Below are 14,202 nucleotides of genomic sequence, written 5' to 3'. Positions count from 1 at the left end.
TTTCATGCTCGGACTAAACACATTGAAGTTGACTATCACTTTGTGCAGGAACGTGTTGCACAGAAGCTACTCTATATCAAGTTCATCTCTTCAAAGGATCAACTTGCTGACATCTTCACGAAGCCTCTACCACAACCTCAGTTTGTAGGCTGCAGGCGCAATCTTAACGTACTTTGTACTTCAGGGCATTGTTAAGATTGAGGGAGGGTGTTAGACTGTATTTATACGTAGCCTTTGTATAGATCTTGTATATTGTACCGTACACCTTTGTGTACCCCTTTATATATATGAGATAGCCAGACCCGCCAAGGGTGTCGTGCAGTTTCCCAAACCCTAATTCTTACAATGTAAACATTACAACCAAGATAACAAGATATTCAATAAGTTTTTCATATCCAATTGATTCAAATTCAACGATACTAGAGTTAGAACCGGCACATGTCGTCCCTCACATAGTTCCACTTAGATTCTAGGTGGACAGCGCATGTGCATTGATGGGGGCTGCAGACATCCGAGGATGGCTGGGTGGCAGATGAAGAGGTACAACGGTAGCGCGGACGAGGAAGGTGTGGAGGAAAGCAAGGGGGCAGGGCAGAGTGCAAGAAAAGTGAACCGGAAGGACAATTTAAGTAGACGAGGGGTGTGAGAGTCCCACACCAGTTTACGAGAAAATAGGTCACATCAGCAGGACTGCGTTGAATGACAAATTGTGTTCGGATAGCTCGGTTGGTTGTGGTAGGTTTGAGGGTCAACTTTGGAGATGTGAGATGCCCTTATGCACTTGATTTGTAAACTTACACATTCCCATGTAGTTGTACAGTCCATTTGGTATTTATCTTTTCTTCTATATATACTCTTGCGTTCTTGGAACCTTCAAACCTTACATAGGGCCCCAAATTTGCAACAACCATGAAAAGCTTTTAATGCTTGGACTAGTGTAGTTTTGATAACCGAATGCCAAAAGTTCCAAAGAAAACACTCTCTCATATTATGAACGGCGATGGTGTGGACGAGCTCGTGCGCTCCTGATAAGTAGACGAACAATTGCAGGACGCGTTGCTGATTGCATTAAATGCGGTCGTGTGGGACCAAGTCGAGTACGCTCGTGGAAACGGTGGTCTAATGCGACAGACGCGTGTGAACTAACGTGCAACAGACGACGTTGAGTGTGATGTTCCATTGGTACATGTGTGTGCTAGCGGAACAGAATGTTCCATGTCAGCTGCGTCCTTTCGGCAGACGGGATATACCAAACGGATAGGTGTATGTCAGTTTGTGGGACCCATGTTAGCCCCACCAGCGATGAAAAGTAAACGGAAATTTTAACGCCCACACGTGTGGGCGTTGACCATCTCGTCCACACGCATCCATCACCGTCCAGTAATATATGCACGAATCTTGGCATAATCTGGCTGATTTTCTGTGCCACGTAGGACAAGGCGTGTGTGTGGTGTGTGACATAGTTCGCCCACACATCCGTTTTACCACACGGAGGGGCCGGTGTGTGGGCGTTTAGCAGTTCACCCACACACCAGTTTTCAGTCACGCACAAGGGCTGGTGTGTGGGCGTTTGCCATCTCGCCCACACGTCCGCCTCCTCTCCCACACCCAAGCTGCCAGTTGCCATGCGTTTTGCAGTGTACATGGCAACTACTTTAGTGTGCTTGCAAGCAGATGCAACTCTTTTTTTTACCCGAACATGTCAGTTGCCATATGTTTTGCATGGTACATGGCAAACTGCCCTAGCGTGCACGTAAGCAGATGGCAACTCTTTCTTTTTACATGGCAACCGCCCTAACGTGCTTGTGAGCACATGGCAACTCTCTCTTTTACCCTAACATGTTTTTTTGCCATGCCATTTTTTCAGTGCTACATGGCAACTGCCTAGTGTTAGTAGGTGACAACTCCTAAAGTTTTGAAATCATGGCAACTGCAGTAGACCAGACCACACATGGCAACAGTAGTAGTTGTCCAAAAAATGGCAATCTGGAACTTTGACCTGAGATGGCAACTGCCTAGTGTTAGTAGGTGGCAACTCCTAAAGTTTTGAAATCATAGCAACTGCAGCAGACTAGACCACACATGGCAATAGCTGTAGTTGTCCAAAAAATGGCAATCTGAAACTTTGACCTGAGATGGCAACTGCAGTTGAGCAGACATGGCAACTGTAGTTGTCCGACATGGCAACCGTAGTTCAGCGACATGGCAACTGCACTTAAACGAACATAGACGAGGGTCCGGCCCATGGCAACTGTGTGCGCGCGGTAAAGTGTCATGTGGGGCGTGCGGGACCACGAGGCATGAGGCCTGATGTACCGGGCGTGTGGGCGTTATCTATTTCACCCACACGCACGCGTATAAGAGAGGCCGGGAGGAAAAAAACATGTGGGCGCTAGTTGTTTTGCCCACACACAAGCGTGTGGGCTGATCCTCTTAGACACCACACAGAACATGTGGGCAGATCCCTTAACGCCCATACGTGTGGCAGTTATCGGGACCCAAAGTAAAAGCAATCTATCCTCTCTGTTCCGGCACCGCCTGAGGTGAAAAGAGAAGCGCATGGCTATAGCGATGGCCACCGCGGAAGACGACTCAATTGATTTCTTGTCAAATCCAGTTGACAGGAGATGCTGGAGAGGCGGCAGTCACCGTACAGTTAGATTTTTTAAAACACCATACAATTAGATTTGAACAACGCTTGTGATGGAGTGGCCCTGTCCGCACCAACCTCCCAGCAGTCTTCACACAAAGACGACTCTACAGCCCCTCGATGGACACAAAGGTATACCACACTGTGAGCATTCCTTGAATGTGATTGATAGGGGGAAATTGCTCTTCTGAAAGTAGCTAAACAAAACTCGGGAACCTCGCTCGAGCGGATGCTCTATTACGCATGTCTCTTCGAGCTATGCTGCAGGCGCCCTTGGAGCCACAAATCAGCATGAGCAGCAGCTTCCGTTCTTTGCAAGTTCAGATTATTTGGCCATCAACATGGACCCAGAGCATCAAGCTTTCCCCCATGCATCTTCTATGATTGAGGTACGTACTAAGAGCAACTCTAACGGGCCGACCCAAACGGATGGCGATTTTGTCCGTTTTTTTGTCTGTTTGGACCGGCTAGGCGGACACGGACGTCCGTTTCCGCGTTTGGGTCGGCGCATGCGCCAAATGCTGGCTTGACGCATCTTGATGGCGCCGACAAAAAAAAGTGCATGCATATTTAAAATAAAAATAATTTAATTAAACATTAAAGCCGGCCAGGAAGGCCGGGGAAAGTCCACGTGTCCATATTAGCATTAAATAAAACTAAAAACAAACTAAACTACGAGGTGGCGCTCTGCCCTAGGCATTGCCATCGTCGTCCTCAGGTTTGGTGAGGTCGATGACTGTCGGCGCAGGGCCGGCCCAGGGGAACGTCGTGTTCCACGTGGCGGCGATGTCGGCCGCGGGCAGCTGTGCCACCGCGGGCGGTGCCGGTGCGGGGGGTTGTGCAGCCGCTTGTGCCGCCGCGGCCTGGCGCGCCTCCTCCTCCTCCTCGCGCTGCTCCTCCCCGAGATCACGCTCGAGCATCTTGCGGTACTCGCCGTCGTGGCACTCCTTGGCCACCCGTCGCTGGCGCCACATGTCGAGGTACGCCACTTTCTGCTCTGGCGTCGCCTAAATCCAGATCGGTGGCGTGTAGACCCACTCGCGCACTACTCCTGTCCAGGAGTAGCGCTCGATGGGGTACGGCTCCAGCTACGGCTCCGGCTCGGCTTTGACACGGCGGCGGGGAGGGGATGGCGGGGCCACCGGCGGCAGGACGCAGTCGCCCGCCGCGGAGAGGGCAATGGCCTGCGCCATGTCCGCCGTGTACCGAGCCTCCTCTTCCTCGACCGCCTCCGCCCTGCGCCGCTCTTCCCCCCTCGCTCTCCCGGTAGACCGCCGCAAGGGCCGCCTGGTAGGCGTCCTCTACCGCCTGGTCCTCGCGGACGACGAGCGGGGGCGGCGACACGCCGCGTTGCCTCGCCTCCTCGTGCTCGAAGGCAAACCATCTCGCCCAGTTGGGAGAGTCGGTTGCGTAAGCAGGGTCGCGGCGCTGCTCCGGCGTGAGGAGCGCCTGCCGGCGCCGCACCTCCTCCGCGTGCGCCCTAGCCGACCGCGGCGCCGCCGGCACTGGGATCCTCTCCGGATCCAGGTGCTAGTCATGTGTCAGGGTGGCATCGGGGTACGGGAGAGGCACGTGATGCTGCCAGTGCCACTCCGCCTGGTGCACTGGCATGTTGACGCGCTGCCTCTGCCGGCGAGCCGGCGCCGGCAGAGGCAGGAGGAACTCCAACGGGAAAGCGATGGCGGGGGCCTTGCCCTTGGCCCTGTTGCTGCTGGCGCCAGAGAAGAGCCCCATCTCGCTGTGGTGGTTGTGGCTAGGGTTTGCCGGCGACGGGGCAGCAGAGTGTGCTAGATGTGGACGGGGAAGCAGACGAGGACGGCCCCACCGCACGGTCAACTTAAAAATGGACAACTGTCATCGCTGACGCATGGGCCTGAGGTCATAAATTAAGCTGACCAGGTTGGCCGCGGGCAGTTGGATGACCGCCAGGTGGGGACGCGGTGGACACCGAGAAGGCGCAAGTGGCGTCCGTTTCGCGTCCGCGCCGACGCATTTGGGGCACAAATTTGGGCCGCAAATGCGTCGGTGCGGACGCGAAGTGAACACGATTTGGGTTTGGGTCAGCGCGTTGGGCCTCCTCTTTTGTTCCTGCTGACCCAAACGTATAGCGGGGGACGAAATGGGTCGCCCCACTCTTATTTACTTACAACTCAAGAATTACAACTCGATACTTAGAACAAAAATATGACGGAACGATGGAAGATGCTTGGCAATATATCTCAGAATGGCTATGAAATGGCATAATAGGTAGGTATGGTGGCTGTTTTGAGGAAAGCATATGTTGGGTTTAATGCACTGGCGAGAATTGTGCTGTACTAGAGAGGCTAGCAGTTATGGAAGGGTGAGAGTGCGTATAATCCATGGACTCAACATTAGTCATAAAGAACTCACATACTTATAGCAAAAATTTATTAGCCATCGAAACAAAGTACTACATGCATGATCCTAGGAGGATAGATTGGTAGGAAAAGACCATCGCTCGTCCCCGACCGCCACTCATAAGAAAGACAATCAAAAAATAAGTCATGCTCTGACTCCATCACATAACGGTTCACCATACATGCATGTTACGAGATTCACAAACTTTAACACAAGTATTTCTACCAATCCACAATTACTCACTAGCATGACTCTAATATCACTATCTTTATATCTCAAAACAAATGCAAGGAATCAAATTTCTCATAGTATTCAACGCTCTTTATATGAAAGTATTTATTATATCCCTGTTGGATGCCCATCATACTAGGAATACATTCATAACATAAGAAAATTACCATGTTGTTTAGAGACTCTCAAATTAATATAAGTAAACCATAAGAGTTCAATAATTTCTATAAAATAAAGCCATTGTCGTGCTCTAAAAAGATATAAGTGAAGCACTAGAGCAAATTGCCTAGCTTAAAAGATATAAGTGAAGCACATAGAGTATTACAATAAATCATGATTCATGCTTGTCCCTCTCAAAAGGTGTGTACAACAAGGATGATTGTAGCAAACTAAAAATGAAAGACTCATATCATACAAGACGCTCCAAGAAAAACACATATCACGTGGTGAATAAAAATATAGCCTCAAGTAAATTTACCGATGGATTGAAGACGAAAGAGGGGATGCCATTCGGGGCATCCCCAAGCTTAGTTGCTTGGTTGTCCTTGAATATTACCTTGGGGTGCCTTGGGCATCCCCAAGCTTAGACTCCTGCCACTCCTTATTCCATAGTCCATCAAATCTCTACCCAAAACATGAAAACTTCACAACACAAAAATCAACAGAAAACTTATGAGATCCGTTAGTATAAGAAAATAAATCACCACTTTTTGGTACTATTGTGAACTCATTATTTATTTATATTGGTATAATATCTACTGTATTCCAACTTCTCCATGGTTCATACCCCCCGATACTACCCATAGATTCATTAAAATAAGCAAACAACACATAGAGAACAGAATCTGTCAAAAACAGAACAGTCTGTAACAATATGTAAACTTCATATATTTATGCAAATCTAATAATTATGAAAATTGAGGACAAACCTACGTAATTTGTACATAAATCTTGTGTAAAAAATTCAGATCAAAAGCACGCTTCTGTGATTTTTGAAAATTATTTTATTGGGCGCAAAACTTTCTGTTTTTCAACAAGATCAAATCAACTACCACCATAAGCCATCCCAAAGGTCTTACTTGGCTCAAGCACTAATTAAAACACCAAAACACAATTACTACAGAAGTAATAATGTGTATTCTCATAAAAAAGAAAATAAAAATATTGGGTTGTCTCCCAACAAGCGCTTTTCTTTAAAGACTTTTAGCTAGGCATTGATAATTCTAATGATGCTCACATAAAAGATAATAATTGGATCACAGAGACAGCATCATAAAACATGTGAGAAACAAATTTAAGTCTAACATGCTTCCTATGCATAGGTATTTTATAAGCAAACAAAATATCAAGGCAAGCAAAAACTAGCATATGCAAGGAAGAATAAAGAAACAATAGCAATCTCAACATAACGAGAGGTAATTTAGTAACATGAAAAATTCTACAACCATATTTTCCTCTCTCATAATAATTACATGTAGGATCATAATTAAATTCAACAATATAACTATCACATAAAATTTTGTCTTCATGATCCACATGCATGCAAAGTTGACACTCTTCCAAAATAGTGGGATTAACATAGAATAAAGTCATTACTTCTCCAAGCCCACTTTTATCAAAAATTTCATAAGATTGATCAAACTCCAAAGTAGTGGGATTATTATTTCCTAAAGTTGACTCTCTTCCAAACCCACTTTCAATATTATTGCAAACATTATTATCATGAGGCTTAAATAAATTTCAATATCATACGAAACATTATCACCCCAATCATAATCATTGCAATAAGGAGTGGACATAGTAAAACTAGCATCCCAAGCTTAGGGTTTTGAATATTATTAGCACAATTGGCATTAAGAGAATTTATAATAACATCAGTGCAATCATGCTTTCATTCAAGGAGCTACCGTGAACCACTTCATAAATTTCATCACAATTTTCAGATTCAGAATTTCAAGCAAAACTTCATAAAGATAATCTAGCGCATGCAACTCACTAGCAATTGGTTCATCATAATTGGATTTCTTAAAAAGATTCGCAAGTGGATGAGGATCCATAAACTTTTTTGCTTTTTGATTTTCAGTAAACACACAATTATACCAAGCAAACAAGCAAACATGCCAAGTAAGACTTAAAGGCAAACAAACGAAAACATTTTTGTGTTTTCTGAAAACATTTTAGAAGTGGGGGAGAGGAAAACGAGAGGCAAATGGCAAATAATGTAATGCAAGAGATGAGAGTTTATGGTGGTTACTTGGTAGACTTGATGTAGAACCTCCCCAGCAACGACACCAGAAATTCTTCCTGCTACTTCTTGAGCTTGCGTCAGTTTTTCCCTTGAAGAGGAAAGGGTGATGCAGCAAAGTACAGATAAGTATTTCTCTCAGTTTGAGAACCAAGGTATCAATCCAGTAGGAGGTACACGCAAGTCTCCAATCTATGCACCTACACAAATAATCAAAAACTTGCACCCAATGCGATAAAGGGTTTGTCAATCCCTTCATGGTCACTTGCAAAGCTGAGATCTGATAGAGATAGATATAAAAGATTACTAAAACGTAAAACAAAGTAAAAATAAATAAATTGCAGCATGGTATTTTTGGGTTTTTTGGTTTATAGATCTAAAAATAGACCTGGGGGCATAGGTTTCACTAGAGGCTTCTCTCTTGAAAGAAAATAATATGGTGGATGAACAAATTACTGTTGAGCAATTGATAGAAAAGCGCAAAGTTATGACGATATCCAAGGCAATGCTTATGAATATAGGCGTCACATCCATGTCAAGTAGACAGACTCCTGTCTGCATCTACTACTATTACTCCACACATCGATCGCTATCTAGCATCACTACAAAAAAAGACACATCCATGACATTTTGGGCCAAACGAATTTTTTTTCTGTCATACATATGACACTTCTATGATGATAATTATGACAAAACCCGATATTATCATAGATGTGGTGGGCTCCTACTTCTATGACAAAAAATCATGACAGAAAATGGGCTTTTCGTCCTGGGCGGGCCGGAGACGCAGCTGCATGACATTCTTTGGGCCGTCCATGACAGAAAAAACCATGGTAGAAGCGAGGGGGAGGAAAATTTCGGGGAGTTGCCAGTTACGGTGGGAGGTCGGGGGCCGAGCGATGCGCATTTCTCTCGTACACGTACGCGCCCGTGTGCGAGGTGTTGGCTCTAACTGAATCCGAGCGAGGCGTTGGGCTCTAACTAAACCCGAGCGATTGCACTGCAGGCTACGTGTTACTGAACCCGATGGAGCGATTCCTTCGCTACTGCTGCTAACTGAAGCCGATCAATTGGATGAACAGTGAGCTTTGCCGGGGGGTGGATGAACAGTGAGCAGTGGCATTGCCTCTGGATGAACAGGAACCCGTGGTGTGGAGGGCTGGATGAACAGTAGACGATGGAGGGGTGGCTGTGGAGGGGTGGTTGAACAGGACCCCGTGGTGTGGAGGGTTGGATGAACAGTAGACTGTGGAGGGGTGCCCGTGGAGGGGTGGTCGAACAGTAGCCGGTGGAGTAGCGCGCGGTGGAGGCTGGATGAACAGGAGCCCATGGAGGCTGGAGGAGGTCGACGGTAGCCCGTGGAGGCTGGAGGAGGTCGACGGTGGAGATGAACAGTATCCCGTGGAGTCCCGTTTTGCGGTACGCCACACCCCTTCCCCCCCACGTTTCGACCGTAGCGCTCCAACACAAGTCTGTTTCGTTCGTTTTGCGGTACGCCACACCCCTCCCGATGAACAGGACCCCTGTTTCGATCATAGCGCTCCAACACAAGTCCGTTTCGTCCGTTTTGCGATACGCCACACCCCTCCCGATCAACAGGACCCCCGTTTCGACCGTAGGAGGTCCGTTTCCTCCGTTTTGCGGTACGCCACACCCCTCTCGATCAACAGGACCCCGTTCCGAACGTAGGAGGTCCGTTTCCTCCGTTGTGTGGTACGCCAGGCCTCGTTTCCATCGCATGTTCCATCCAAGCCGTCCCGATGAACACGACCACGCATTCCGTTCCGACCCTGCCAGTTGGCTCCCCATGAACATGACGACGACGTTGTTTCTCTGTTCCGACCCAGCCATGTACGTATGCGCGATAGGCGTTAGAGACCCTGACTGTATGTACGTACGTGGCCGTATTTTCTTTCTTGCACCCTCGCCGTTGTACGTACATGTACATGCTACGTGCGCGCCTCTACTACGACACGTGCGTGCCTCTACATCCACCAGTATATATGTACGTACACGTTCGCGACGAGAATGACAACACTACGTACGCTTCGACCAGGTGGGTCCCGATTGTCAGGCACTTCCTTGCGTGCGAAGATGTAGCTGGTGGATCCCAGCAGTCAGGGGGGCGAATCGTTTTTTTCGGACGCACTTCCTTGCGTGCGAAGATGTAATTGGTGGGTCCCAGGAGACAGGGGGAAACGTTTTTTCGCTAAATGCGGTGGCCCGTCCGGTGGGTCCCCGCTGTCAGGTGGAGGAATAATTATTTTGCGTGTAATAAGGAGGCACTTCCTTGCTGCGGTTGTGGACCCAGCTGTCAGCCTCTCCACGTACAGTCCATGTCCGATGGAAGCCATTCCTTGACCCCGTTGACCACGCCGCACCGAGAGCACCAGGGTGGTGGATGACGGTGAGGCCTATGAAGGGGACGACGCGGAGCCGGGGAAGACGCGGCAGTGGATGCCCACGCGTAGAGGAGTATGAGGGTTCACTCGTTCGGCTACGCTGTGAGGCTGCCGTCGCCACAGAATAATACGGGGTGTGGGTGCGTAGAGGGATGGCCTGGCCAACGGTGGGAGTAGTAGGGGGCGGTGAGGCCTCCGCGGCATCACATCCGACCACGGGCGGCAGGAGCAGGCGGCACGACCAGCGCTTCTTTGGGCGGCTGGAGCAAGAAGACCAGAGGTTGAAGAAGCACTACGACCGTTGGATGGACATCGTACGGTCACTAGAGCTAGAATCGTTCATATATTGACTAAAGTTGACAAAGGCCTCCGTCCTAGTCAATTTAGTAGGCCCACAAGTCAGCCTCCCACCAAGGTTGGTCGCAGCTAGCAGGGGAGTATTCATTTTTTTGTGCGTAATAAGCAGGCACTTCCGGTGGGTCCGAGCTGAAAGCGGGGGGGAGGGGAACGTTTTTTTCACGAAATACGATGGCCCGTCCTGTGGGTCCCAGTAGTCAGGGGGAAACGTTTTTTCGCGAAATACTGGTGACCCGTCCGGTGGGTCCCTGCTGTCAGGTGGAGGAATAATTATTTTCCGCGTAATAAGGAGGCACTTTCATGCGGTTGCCGTGGACCCAACTGTCAGCCTCTCGATGTACAGTACTCTTCCGATGGAAGTCGGTCGTTGACCACATTGACCACGCCGCGCCGAGAGCACCACGGCGGTGGACGATGGCGAGGCCTAGGAAGGGGACGACGGGGAGCCGGGGAAGACGCGGCAGTGGAAGCCCGCGCGGAGAGGAGTACGAGGTTCACTGGTTCGGCTGCAGAGGCTGCCGTCGCCGCAGGGCCTAGCCAGCGGTGGGAATAGTAGGGGGCGATGAGGCCTCCGCGGCAGCACAGCCGGCCACGGGAGGCAGGAGCATGCGGCACGACCGGCGCTGCTTTGGGCGGCTGGAGCAAGAACACGAGAGGTTGAAGAAGCACTACCGCCGTTGGATGGCCATCGTACGGTCACTAGGGCTAGAATCGTTCATATTGACTAAAGTTGACAAAGGCCCCCGTCCCAGTCAACTTAGTAGGCCCACAAGTCAGCCTCCCACAATGGTGGGTCCCAGCTAGCAGGGGGAGTATTCATTTTTTTTGTGCGTAATAAGGAGGCACTTTCGGTGGGTCCGAGCTAACAGTGCGGGGAATGTTTTTTCGCGAAATACGCTGGCCCGTTTGGTGGGTCCCAGCAGTCAGGGGGGAAACGTTTTTTCGCGAAATAAGGTGGCCTGTCCGGTGGGTCCCTGCTGTCAGGTGGAGGAATAATTATTTTGCGCGTAATAAGGAGGCACTTCCTAGCGGCCGCCTGGACCCAGCTGTCAGCCTCTCCACGTACAGTACTCTTTCAATGGAAGTCGGTCATTGACCACGTTGACCACGCCGTGCCGAGAGCACAAGGGCGGTGGTCTGGACGACGACGAGGCCTAGGAAGGGGACGACGCGGAGCTGGGGAAGACGCAGCAGTGGTAGCCCACGCAGAGAGGAGTACAAGGGTTCACTGGTTCGGCTGCGGTGTGAGGCTGTCGTCGCCGCAGAATAACAGGGGGTGTGGGTGAGTAGAGGGATGGCCTGGCCAGCGGTGGGAGTAGTACGGGGCGGTGAGGCCTCCGCGGCATCACAGCCGGCCACGGGAGGCAGGAGCATGCGACACAACCGGCACTGCTTTGGGCGGCTGGAGCAAGAAGACCAGAGGTTAAAGAAGCACTACGACCGTTGGATGGACATCGTACGATCACTGCAGCTAGAATCGTTTATATTGACTAAGTTAAAAAATCCCTTGGTACGCGTCAACTTAGTAGGCCCACAGCTCGGATTTGGCAGAGAACATATAGCCCATTTGCGATTTGTAAGAATGTACAACCCATTTTTCAATTCTAATGGAATTTACTACAACCCATTTACGGGTTTGTTAAAAGTACAACCCAATATCTAGGTAGGACAACGATTAATAATTTCAAACAACCGCTCAAAACCGAATTCAAAAAAAAATCCCACATTTTGATGGGATCCGAAATATTTTTATCCAAAATTTCTAGTCAGGTTAAATATAATTTCAAAATAAAGTTGTATCACGTTAAAATCCAATGAAATATTGCGCGCGCAACAAGTAATGAAATTAAAATTTCCAAATTCCAAAAATAATATATTTTTCAGACTAATTACGTGTTTGGTGCATAGTAATTGCCTAGTTATTATAATTACATCCCATTTATTATTTCTTAAAGTCCATTTTCTTGTTAAGCCCAATGCATACCTCCTAGGAAACTTTGCAGCCCAGCGGGGAGGATAACAAGTTGACCCGGATATTGTGTACAACTGTTGGCCCAGTTGCATTGCTGATGTTGAAAAAAAGGCCTGTGTAGTACAGTACAACCTAACATGGTTACTCAGCCCACATTCAAGGACGCCGGAAAGGCCCAAACAAGGCTTCTGTACAACTTTTTGAAGTCACTGAGCTCAATTAATAACTTAAGAAAAAAGTTAGATTACAGTGGAACCTAATTAAAAGCTGTCACGAGCAAATAAATAATTCAACGGGTCCCACTTGTGTGTGCGTGCGCGCGTGTGTGTGTGTGAGAGAGAGAGAGAGAGATAGGGAGAGAGACCCATCGGTCGATGCTCGTAAATACATCTTTCAGCCATATGCATTGCTGATGCTCAGTAAAAACTTATACGGTTGACACAATCATATAGAACATCATAGCACACTGAACTTGCATACAAAAATTTCACGCAGGCGGCACAATCAGGATGGAAGCAGTAGATCGCGACGGGAAGGGCTATGTTGAAACCAACGAAGTCGTACATAACGGTTCATCGTCTTTATAAATGACGGGGAAATATCTTGAATGTTGTGCAAAGAAAACAGACAGATAACACAATAAGTTCTGCTAGCACATTAAGTTGACGTACAACCCTTTCTAAAAAAAGTTCAGGTACAAAATTAGAACAGGTCACAATCAAATGTACTGGCATATCAGTGCTTCAGACACATAGCTCGGATTTAACTAGTACTATCTGACAAGATTCAGTTGTTACCTCAAATTAGAGCACATCCAGGCAGCCAGCCTGCCTCTTCTCCCAAAGAAGCAGTGGCCTCCGCCGCGCGATGGAGTAGGCCCTATGCCATCCATCGTTCCGAGCAACACGGGGAAAGTCTGACTTTGACTCCTGTAATGGACGTCGTCGACGGACCCTGGCACCAGCGGGGGCGGCAGGACTTTGATTGATGGATTGACCACTTCTTCGACATGCACGAACACTCGATACAGGTACATCCCTAACGTGGTCCGCGGCGGCCTTGGTGGCGACGAATAGTACAACCCCGGTTCCTGCACCGGTATCTCAACACCAATCACCTTCGGTATGGTGGACGGCTTCTTCATCCATGCCATAACCGTCAGAGCCCAGCTGTCTGGAGGAACAAACATACTTACGAGCTCACCTCCAAGGTCGTTGATAAGCTCGTTCATGGACTCGCTGTTCCAAGCACGTCGAGGCATGCCGTGGAAGGTAAGCTTTGTTAAAAACTCAAACTCAGAGGGCACCGAGCCCCATCCTGGGTGCCACCGATCAAAGCTCACCAGCGCGCCATCGCAGAACAAACGCCGGGAAGATTCGAACACACAACTGCAGTCGAAAGTTGTTCAGAACCTGACGAAGAAATCAGCCGGTGGCGGACAGACTTCGACGAGCAAGTCACTTATTTGGATGCCGTGCGCAATGCTAAGAGCTTTGACAAGGTCGTCCGGCGAGACGGGAGGCTGGTCGCCATTGATGGTTACCATCAGCACTTTGCCGGCAAACTGGTCGTCAAGCGCCGCCATGCCACTGTTGAGCGACAGCACGCAGCGACCGAAGGCAGGACGGACCTCATGATCTCCGGCTCGGAGATCTGTGTTGACCGGCGACATGATAGTGCGCTTGAGTAAAAGGAGTACAGGAGGGGGATTTGGGGGAACTGGAGTAGGAATCGTGATTCCAGAGGTGGGGGAGGGGCGGGAGACTGGGCATGAAAAGGTAGCATGAATTTCGAGCACGCGCCAATATGCTCTCGGCGCGCAAGCGGACGAAAACACTGGTGGCGCCCACATGTCGGCCTAAGAGTCCTTATTCTTTCTTTTTTGGAGAGCCCGGCCTTTTTTTCAGGTTCTTTTGAGAGCCCGGCCCGAGAGTCATAATTGACCTGTTTGGCATTGCGTTACTAC

Source organism: Triticum dicoccoides, chromosome 1B (assembly GCF_002162155.2).
Source record: "Triticum dicoccoides isolate Atlit2015 ecotype Zavitan chromosome 1B, WEW_v2.0, whole genome shotgun sequence".
Classification (NCBI taxonomy): Eukaryota; Viridiplantae; Streptophyta; class Magnoliopsida; order Poales; family Poaceae; genus Triticum; species Triticum dicoccoides.
This window is presented reverse-complemented; position numbering follows the sequence as displayed.